The following is an 11,051-nucleotide window of genomic DNA, read 5'->3' on the forward strand; positions in this document are numbered from 1 at the left end:
AAAATAGCTATGCAGTGACACTCCCCATCCAACCTGACAGAGCTTGAGAGTATCTGCAGAGAAGAATGGGAGAAACTCCCCAAATACAGGTGTGCCAAGTTTGTAGCGTCATACCCAATAAGAATCAAGGCTGTAATCGCTGCCAAAGGTGCTTCAACAAAGTACTGAGTAAAGGGTCTGAATACTTATGTAAATGTAATAGTTTATTTTTAATAAATGTGCAAAAATGTCATTATGGGGCATTGCGTGTTAGTTGACAGGGGGGAAACAATTCCATCCATTTTAGAATAAGGCTGTAACTTAACAAAATGTGGAAAAAGTCAAGGGATCCGAATACTTTCTGAATGCACTGTATGTAAGTCTCCCCTGCCAGTACATAGCCTCTCCACCACCAAGACTACTGTAGTGCCTCCCCGTGGCAATACATCGTAACTGGGTATCGAGCGACCCCATATTAAACTCCAGGGGATCTCGGAGCAGTAGTGGGCAGTGAGCAGACATGCCCTGGCGCCCGTCAATCTCTAACCCACCTATGGGTTAAATAGCAGCAATGCATTGTGGAGTGCACGAAGGCAGGACACACATGTCCCTGACCATCCACTGGAGCTGAAGAAGCTTCCAGCCGCAACATTTACCGTGCCTCTGGGCCCTAGCTTTGGACCTAGAGACAGTGGGACTTTCTCAGTGCAACGGCTCTCCCACTATAATTAACTCACGCACAGGTAACTCATGCTAACATCACTTCTCTACAGCCCTACAGTGGTGGGGGAATGGCGAATGGACAGGGAGAGATGTTCACTGGCAGTCGTAGCCATGAACCTGCATGTTGGCGGTTCAGGATATTGGCCGCTCATCTGCGTAACCAGGACAGAGAAAATGTGTGGCAGCACCCTGGATGTCTGAGCAGCCCTTTCAGGACAGCACTGTTCAATCTAACCTAGGGAAGGGGCTAGAAAAGGTGCCCTAGAAATCGCCTGCTCTACTGAATCTGTCCAGCTTACCATGGCTGGCAGATAATTCCCCAAACGGTAGAAACACAAGCAATATAAACAAAAAAGAAACAACAGGCAAACCGGTAAAAAATAAGCTCATAATAGCTGCTTGGAACGTTAGAACAATGGACAACATCCCGAGAGAAGAACTCCCTTGCTGTGCAGAGAACTGAGCAGATGTAAGATCAACATAGCAGCTCTGAGTGAAACAAGGTTAGCTGACGATGGCACCATCAGTGAACGTTTTTCTGGAAAGGGAAACCAAACGATGAGGATAGAATACATGGGTTGGGACTTGCCATGAAAACCAACCTTCACAGGCACCTGCAAGACTTCAGTAGTGGGCCCCAGACAAGTTAAACAACTTCTTTACGCTCTTGAAGGACAATATAATTCCACCGACACGGCCAGCGACCAAAGACTGTGGGCTCTCCTTCTCCGTAGTGTGTTTACGGACATATTCAATCAATCTCTATCCCAGTCTGCTTTCCCCACATGCTTCAAGATGGCCACCATTGTTCCTGTTCCCAAGAAAGCAAAGATAACTGAACTAAATGACTATCGCCCCGTAGCACTCACTTCTGTCATCATGAAGTGCTTTGAGACAAGTCAAGGATCATGTAATATCCACCCTACCTGTCACCCTAAACCCACTTCAATTTGCTTACCGCCCCAATCGGTCTAGACGATGCAATCGCCATCACACTGCACACTGCCCAATCCCATCTGGACAAGAGGAATACCTATGTAGGAATGCTGTTCATTGACTACATCTCAGCATTAAACACCATAGTACCCTCCAAGCTCATCATTAAGCTTGAGACCCTAGGTCTCGACTCCGCCCTGTGCAATTGGGTCCTGGACTTCCTGACGGGCCGCCCCCAGGTGGTGAAAGTGGGAAACAAAATCTACACTCCGCTGATCCTCAACACTGGGGCCCCACAAGGGTGCATGCTCAGCCCCCTTCTGTACTCCCTGTTCACCCACGACTGCGTGGCCATGTACGCCTCCAACTCAATCATCAAATTTGCCCTCACTAACTTTTACAGGTGCACAATTGAGAGCATCCTGTTGGGCTGTATCATCGGCTAACCATGTGTATGTGACCAATAAAATTGTATTTTATTTGACCTAAATGAGAGGCTAATGAAAATCAGGATTCCTCTCAACAAGACCAGACATGCCACAATAATCAGTGCTAATGCACCTACATTACCAAGCCCTGACAATATGAAAGAGCAGTTCTACTCATCCAACAACTCCCCGGAGTGACAAACTAATCATTGCTGGAGACTTCAATGCCAGGGTGGGCAAAGACGGCACCAACTGGCAAGGAGTGATTAGCAAATATGGAGTGGGAACCATGAATGGAAATGGGCTCCTGCTCTTGAGCAAATGCTCAGAGCATAGCCTCGCCATCATCAACACCATTGTTGGGCAAGCAGACAAGTACAAAACTACATGAATGCACCCAAGATCCAAGCACCTGATGGATTATATCATTGTGCGACAGACTTACATTAAGGATGTCAAGATACCAAGAGCCATGCATGGCGAAGAGTGCTGCACATAGAATGGTCAGAGCAATCCTTGGTATGTACAGTGGGGCAAAAAAAGTATTTAGTCAGCCACCAATTGTGCAAGTTCTCCCACTTAAAAAAAATGAGAGGCCTGTAATTTTCATTATAGGTACACTTCAACTATGACAGACAAAATGAGAAAATCACATTGTAGGATTTTTAATGAATTTATTTGCAAATTATGGCGGAAAATAAGTATTTGGTCAATAACAAAAGTTTATCTCAATACTTTGTTATATACCCTTTGTTGGCAATGACAGAGGTCAAACGTTTTCTGTAAGTCTTCACAAGGTTTTCACACACTGTTGCTGGTATTTTGGCCCATTCCTCCATGCAGATCTCCTCTAGAGCAGTGATGTTTTGGGGATGTTGCTGGGCAACACAGACTTTCAACTCCCTCCAAAGATTTTCTATGGGGTTGAGATCTGGAGACTGGCTAGACCACTCCAGGACCTTGAACTGCTTCTTACGAAGCCACTCCTTCGTTGCCCGGGCGGTGTGTTTGGGATCATTGTCATGCTGAAAGACCCAGCCACATTTCATCTTCAATGCCCTTGCTGATGGAGGGAGGTTTTCACTCAAAATCTCACGATATATGGCCCCATTCATTCTTTCCTTTACACGGATCAGTCGTCCTGGTCCCTTTGCAGAAAAACAGTCCCAAAGCATGATGTTTCCACCCCCATGCTTCACAGTAGGTATGGTGTTCTTTGGGTGCAACTCAGCATTCTTTGTCCTCCAAACACGACGAGTTGAGTTTTTACCAAAAAGTTATATTTTGGTTTCATCTGACCATATGACATTCTCCCAAATCTTCTTCTGGATCATCCAAATGCTCTCTAGCAAACTTCAGACAGGCCTGGACATGTACTGGCTTAAGCAGGGGACACGTCTGGCACTGCAGGATTTGAGTCCCTGGCGGCGTAGTGTGTTACCGATGGTAGGCTTTGTTACTTTGGTCCCAGCTCTCTGCAGGTCATTCACTAGGTCCCCCCGTGTGTGGTGATTTTTGCTCACCGTTCTTGTGATCATTTTGACCCCACGGGGTGAGATCTTGCGTGGAGCCCCAGATCGAGGGAGATTATCAGTGTCTTGTATGTCTTCCATTTCCTAATAATTGCTCCCACAGTTGATTTCTTCAAACCAAGCTGCTTACCTATTGCAGATTCAGTCTTCCCAGCCTGGTGCAGGTCTACAATTTTGTTTCTGGTGTCCTTTGACAGCTCTTTGGTCTTGGCCATAGGAGTTTGGAGTGTGACTGTTTGAGGTTGTGGACAGGTGTCTTTTATACTGATAACAAGTTCAAACAGATGCCATTAATACAGGTAACGAGTGGAGGACAGAGGAGCCTCTTAAAGAAGAAGTTACAGGTCTGTGAGAGGCAGAAATCTTGCTTGTTTGTAGGTGACCAAATACTTATTTTCCACCATAATTTGCAAATAAATTCATTAAAAATCCTACAATGTGATTTTCTGGATTATTTTGTCTTATTTTGTCTGTCATAGTTGAAGTGTACCTATGATGAAAATTACAGGCCTCTCTCATCTTTTTGAGTGGGAGAACTTGCACAATTGGTGGCTGACTAAATACTTTTTTGCCCCACTGTACATCGTGCCAAACCACCCAAGGCGTCACAAAAAAAATCTACACCCGCCCCAGGGAAGCTGCAAGATGCCCACCTCAGGGCTCAGTTGCAAGGCAGCTTGGATACCCAACTTGCAAACTGCATCATCCCCTTGGATACGCCTTCGGAAAAATGTGTGAGGAGTTCAAAGAGACTGTACAGGAATCAGCAACAAAACTCCTTGGCACTAAAAAGAGAACCCACCAAGACGGGTTCAATGACAATGATGACGAAATCATGATGCTCCTGAAGGAAAAGAAGTCTGGGGGTTGTTTTGGAAAGACAAGAATGCAATCTGCCTCCTAGAGAGACAAGTTCAAAAACTTGCAGCAAAGACTGCAGAAACAGCTCCGATCGATGCAAGATCAATGGTGAGAGGGACTAGCAGAATGCACACAAATGTATGCAGACACACACACTGCACCAAACAGTTATTTGAATGCCTCAAAACCATCTACGGACCGGTGAAATGTTGCACATCACCTCTGAGATCAGCAGATGACAAAAACCTCCTCAGAGACAAAACAAGTATTGCAGAGAGGTGGAACACTTAAGCAATCTCCTGAACAGACAATCCACTGTTCGACCCACAACCATAAACCTGATGCCCCAAAAGGCCATCCATGACGTGTACTCCATGATGAAATGCAAGGGCAGATCCACTGTTGTGGTGATATCTCTGAGGCTTTCCCATCTTCAATGGCATCAAGCAAGGATGTATCTTGAGCCCGATGCTGTTCAACCTCTTTTTCACCGCCGTCCTCAACCACGCCACTAAGGACCTCAACAGGCATCTACATCAGATACAGGGATGATGGTTGAATCTACGACCTGTGCAGGCTAAGAGCAAAGACCAAACCACAAGAACATTTTGTCCGCAAGGCCTTCTTTGCCGATGACTGTGCCCTACTTGCGCACACAGAGGCAGACCTCCAGTCTTTAGCAGACAACTTTGATAAAGCTTGGGAAAAAACTGTAATCATCAACCATCACTCCTGTCCAACCCAGTGGATCCAAGCTCCAGAATGTCGACCACTTCGCATATCTGGGGAGCACCATCTCCAAGGATGGCTCACTCGACCAAGAAATAACTAGCAGAATCCAGAAAGCAAGCCAGTCATTGGAAAGGCTGAGGAACAGAATACTAAACCGTAACATCACTCTTTTCACAAAGGTGAAAATCTACAATGTGGTAGTCATCCTAACTCTGTTGTATGGCTGTGAAACTTGGACCCTGTACAGTCACCACTTCAAACAGCTGGAGACATTCCATACACAATCTCTGAGATCTATTATGGGTATCCGGCGGCAAGACAAGGTCTCCAACCTGGAGGTACTGCACAAAGCTAACAGTACCAGCATTGAGACTAAGATCATTAAGGCACAGGTCCGATGTACAGGCCACATCATCAGGATATTCTTTGGCAAGCTGCAGCAAGGGCACTAGAATATAGGCCGACCCCAAAAAACGCTTCATAGACCACCTTAAACACAACCTCAAGTTTTGCAATATCCAGCCCAGCCAACTCACAGACATCGCCTCTACCCGATATCCACTTGGCACTCAAACGCTCACCTCTGTAGACAATTTAGAGCGGGACAGAAACATCTATCTGTAGCCAGAGCAAAGCATCATTCTTGCACAACCGCGCCCATAACACCACCAGAAGTACATGTCTGTCCCTCATGCCTCAGTTTGCTCTTCAAAACTGACTCCTGAGACACTGAAGAACCCACAATAAACCAAAATGACATCCACGAGTCGTCACCGTCGAAACCGACGGACCACTAGAGAGAGGGAGAAGGAAAATTCAGTCCCTGCAATGGTACAAAAATAGCCAAGGCAGTCGACACAGTTCACGTTGTATTTAACAAAATGGTCACACACTCACATAATATGAAGTACATCACTTTTATTGCACAAAACAATGTGACAAATAGAATAACTTATCACTATGGTAACACTACCTTTTCTGTAAATCTGGTACCCTCGCTTTGATAAAAAATTATTTTAGAATACTTATGAAAAGGTTCAACATTACACACATCTTTACTACTTCATGTCAGGTAAACATGAATTAAGTCACTATCATTATCTGTCTATAAAACACCAGTATCAACCTAAAGGAACAACGTTTGTTACTCTTCATCAGTAAAGCATTTTTACAGACACCATCAAATCAACCATCACCATATCCAGTCTGCCTCATCATCATCATCATCATCATCATCATAATAGAATAATAATACATTATATTTGGAGGACACCTTTCAGGGAAATCAAGGTAATCTTACATTAAACGTAGGCCTACATAAAATCAATAACTGTACAAAAGATCAAATCAAGTGCATCAATCAAATTAATATTTAAATAAAGGACCAGACAAAACAGGGCAGATAAAAAGAGGAGGGAGGAGTTGGGTAGAGGATATGGACCCGGTTTAGGGTGCGGGATAGGGGGACACATACAGTGCATTCGGAAAGTATTGGGACCCCTTTTTCCACATTTTGTTAGTTGAAAGCCTTATTATAAAATTTATTAAATTGTTTTTCCCCCCTCATCAATCTACACACAATACCCCATAATGACAAAGGAAAAACAGGTTTGTAATTTTTTGGGTAAATAAAAAGTAACAGATGTTCCCTTTACATAAGTATTCAGACCCTTCACTCAGTACTTTGTTGAAGCTACAAGCTTGGCACACCTGTATTTAGGGAGTTTCTCCCATTCTTCTCTGCAGAGCCTCTCATCCGGTTGGATGGGGAGCGTTGCTGCACAGCTATTTTCAGGTCTCGTCAGAGATGTTCGATCAGGTTCAAGTCCGGGCTCTGGCTGGGCCACTCAAGAACATTCAGGCTTTTCCCGAAGCCACTCCTGCGTTGTCTTGGCTGTGTGCTTATGGTAGTTGTCCTGTTGGACGGTGAATCTTCGCCCAAGTCTGAGGTCCTGAGCGCTCTGGAGCAGATTTTCATCAAGAATCTCTCTGTACTTTTCTCCATTCATCTTTGCCTCGATCCTGACTAGTCTCCCAGTCCCTGCCGCTGACAAACATCCCCACGGCATGATGCTGCCACCACCATCTTCACCGTAGGGATGGTGCTAGGTTTCCTCCAGACGTGACCCTTGGCATTCAGGCCAAATAGTTCAATCTTCATTTCATCAGGCCAGAGAATCTTGTTTCTCATTGTCTGAGAGTCCGTTAGGTGCCTTTTGGCAAACTCCAAGCGGGCTGTCATGTGCTTTTTACTGAAGAGTGGCTTCCGTCTGGCCACTCTACCATATAGGCCTGATTGGTGGAGTGCTGCAGAGATGGTTGTCCTTCTGGAAGTTTCTCCCATCTCCATAGAGGATCTCTGGAGCTCTGTCAGAGTGACCATCGAGTTCTTGGTCACATCAAGGCTCTTCTCCCCAATTGCTTAGTTTGCCCGGGCAGCCAGTCTTGGTGGATCCAAACTTCTTCCATTTAAGAATGATAGAGGCCACTGTTCTTGGGGACCTTCAATGCTGCAGAATGTTTTGGTACCCTTCCCCAGATCTGTGCCTTAACACAATCCTGTCTTGGAGCTCTACAGACAATTCGTTCGATATGATGGCTTGGTTTTTGCTCTGACATGCACTGTCAACTGTGGGACCGAATATAGACAGGTGTGTGCCTTCCCAAATCATGTCCAATCAATTGGATTTACCACAGGTGGACTCCAATCAAGTTGTAGAAACATGTCAAGGATGATGAATGGAAGGATGCACCTGAGCACAATTTTGTGTCTCCTAGCAAAGGGTCTGAATACTTATGTAAATGTGATATATTTTGTATTTTTTTGTATGTGCAAAACATTCTTAACTTGTTTTTACTTCATCATTATTGGGTATTGTGTTAATGAGATTTTAAATATATATATATATATATAAGGCTGGAATGTAACAAAATGTGAAAATTCAAGAGGTCTGAATACTTTCCGAATGTACTGTAGGTGCCTTAAGAAAGTATTCATACCCTTTGAATTATTCCACATTTATTTGTGCTAGTCTGAATTCAAAATTGATTAAATACATCTCACCCATCTACACACAATGCCCCATAATGACAAAGTTAAAAACTGTTTTTGGAAATGTTTGCAAATGTAGTACAGAAATCTAATTTACATACGTATTCACAGCCCTGAGTCAATACTTTGTAGAAGTACCTCTGGCAACAATTACAGCTAGAGTGTTTCCGGGTAAGCCTTTAAGAGCTTTTCACACCTGGACTGTGCAACATTTTTCCAATATTCTATTCAAAATTCTTCAAGCTCTGTTGAATTGGATGTTGTTCATTGCTAGACAACCCATTTCATGTCTTGCCATAGAACCCAGCCACTCAGGAACATTCATTGTCTTCTTGGCAAGCAACTCCGGTGTATATTTGGCCTTGTATTTTAGGTTATTGTCCTGCAGAAAGTTGAATTCATCTCCCAGTGTCTGGTGGAAAGCAGACTGAACCAGGTTTTCCTCTAGGACTTTGCTTGTGCTTAGCTCTATTCTGTTTATTTTTATCCTGAAAAACTCCCCAGTCCTTAAAGATTACAAGCATACCCTTAACATGATGCAGCCACCACAATGCTTGAAAATATGGAGAATGGTACTCAGTAATGTACTGTATTTGCCCCAAACATAACACTTTGTATTCAGGACAAAAGGTGAATTGCTTTGCCACATTTTTTGCAGTATTACTTTATGCTTTTGTTGCAAACAGGATGCATGTTATGGACTATTTCAATTATATACAGGCTTCTTTCTTCTCACTCTGTCTATTAGGTTAGTATTGTGGAGTAACTACAATGTCGTTGATCCATCCTCTGTTTTCTCCTTTCACAGCCATTAAACTCTGTTTTAAAGTCACCATTGGCATCATGGTGAAATCCCTGAGGTTTCCTTCCTCTATGGTAACTGAGTTAGGAAGGACGTCTGTATCTTTGTAGTGACTGAGTGTATTGATAACCATCCACAGTGTAACTAGCTTCCTCATGCTCAATGGGATATTCAATGTCTGCTTTTTATTTTATTTTTACACATCTACCAATAGCTGCTCTTCTTTGCGAGGCATTGGAAAACCTCCATGGTCTTTGTGGTTGAATCTTGCCATAACAAAGGGGTTGAAAACTTACTGACTCAAGACATTTCAGTTCGAATTTTTAATTTAATTTCTAAACATTTCAAAAAACATAATTCCACTTTGACATTATGGGGTCTTGTGTGTAGTCCACTGACAAAACAAAAATCTCAATTTGATAATTTAATACAGTGACCTGCGAAAGTATTCACCCCCATTTTTCCTATTTTGTTGCCTTACAACCTGGAATTAAAATATATTTTTTTTTGGGGGGGGGGGGGTTGTATCATTTGATGTACACAACACTTTAAGATGCAAAATATTTATTGTGAAACAAACAAGAAATAATACACAAAAAAAAACAGATCTTGAGCTTGCATAACTATTCACCCCCCAAAAGTCAATATTTTGTAGCGCCACCTTTTGCAGCTGCAAGTCTCTTGGGGTATATCTATATAAGCTTGGCACATCTAGCTACTGGGATTTTTGCCCATTCTTCAAGGCAAAACTGCTCCTGCTCTTTCAAATTGGATGGGTTCCGCTGGTGTAGAGTAATCTTTAAGTCATACCACAGATACTCAATTGGATTGAGGTCTGGGCTTTGACTAGGCCGTTCCAAGACATTTAAATGTTTCCCTTTAAGCCACTCGAGTGTTGCTTTTGCAGTATGCTTAGGGTCATTGTCGTACTGGAAGGTGAACCTCCGTCCCAGTCTCAAATCTCTGGAAGACAAACAGGTTTCCCTCAAGAATTTTCCTGTATTTAGCACCATCCATCATTCCTTCAATTCTGACCAGTTTCCCAGTCCCTGCCGATGAAAAACATCCCCAAAGCATGATGCTGCCACCACCATGCTTCACTGTCGGGATGGTGTTCTCAGGGTGATGAGAGGTTTTGGATTTGTGCCAGTCATAGGGTTTTCCTTGATGGCCAAAAAGCTCAATTTTAGTCTCATCTGACCCGAGTACTTTCTTCCATATGTTTGGGGAGTCTCCGACATGCCTTTTGGCAAACACAAAACATGTTTACTTATTTTTTTCTTTAAGCAGTGGCTTTTTGTTTACATACTCATCTCATATGTACAGTGCATTGCCAAAGTATTCGGCCCCCTTGAACTTTGCGACCTTTTGCCACATTTCAGGCTTCAAGCATAAAGATATAAAACTGTATTTTTTTGTGAAGAATCAACAACAAGTGGGACACAATCATGAAGTGGAACGACATTTATTGGATATTTCAAACTTTTTTAACAAATCAAAAACTGAAAAATTGGGCGTGCAAAATTATTCAGCCCCCTTAAGTTAATACTTTGTAGTGCCACCTTTTGCTGCGATCGGTCAGTTTTGCACATCGAGAGACTGACATTTTTTCCCATTCCTCCTTGCAAAACAGCTCGAGCTCAGTGAGGTTGGATGGAGAGCATTTGTGAACAGCAGTTTTCAGTTCTTTCCACAGATTCTCGATTGGATTCAGGTCTGGACTTTGACTTGGCCATTCTAACACCTGGATATGTTTATTTTTGAACCATTCCATTGTAGATTTTGCTTTATGTTTTGGATCATTGTCTTGTTGGAAGACAAATCTCCGTCCCAGTCTCAGGTCTTTTGCAGACTCCATCAGGTTTTCTTACAGAATGGTCCTGTATTTGGCTCCATCCATCTTCCCATCAATTTTAACCATCTTCCCTGTCCCTGCTGAAGAAAAGCAGGCCCAAACCATGATGCTGCCACCACCATGTTTGACAGTGGGGATGGTATATTCAGGG

General features: G+C 43.3%; 1 protein-coding gene across 2 annotated transcripts in view; it reads right to left on the reverse strand.

Annotated features, from left to right (window-relative positions):
* The window catches only part of LOC110498480 (zinc finger protein 184-like), a 350,017-nt gene that overhangs the window by 318,538 nt on the left and 20,428 nt on the right, over positions 1 to 11,051 (reverse strand). The gene's annotated exons all lie outside the window — the stretch shown is intronic.

The sequence above is a fragment of the Oncorhynchus mykiss genome, chromosome 19, assembly GCF_013265735.2.
Source record: "Oncorhynchus mykiss isolate Arlee chromosome 19, USDA_OmykA_1.1, whole genome shotgun sequence".
Taxonomy (NCBI): Eukaryota; Metazoa; Chordata; class Actinopteri; order Salmoniformes; family Salmonidae; genus Oncorhynchus; species Oncorhynchus mykiss.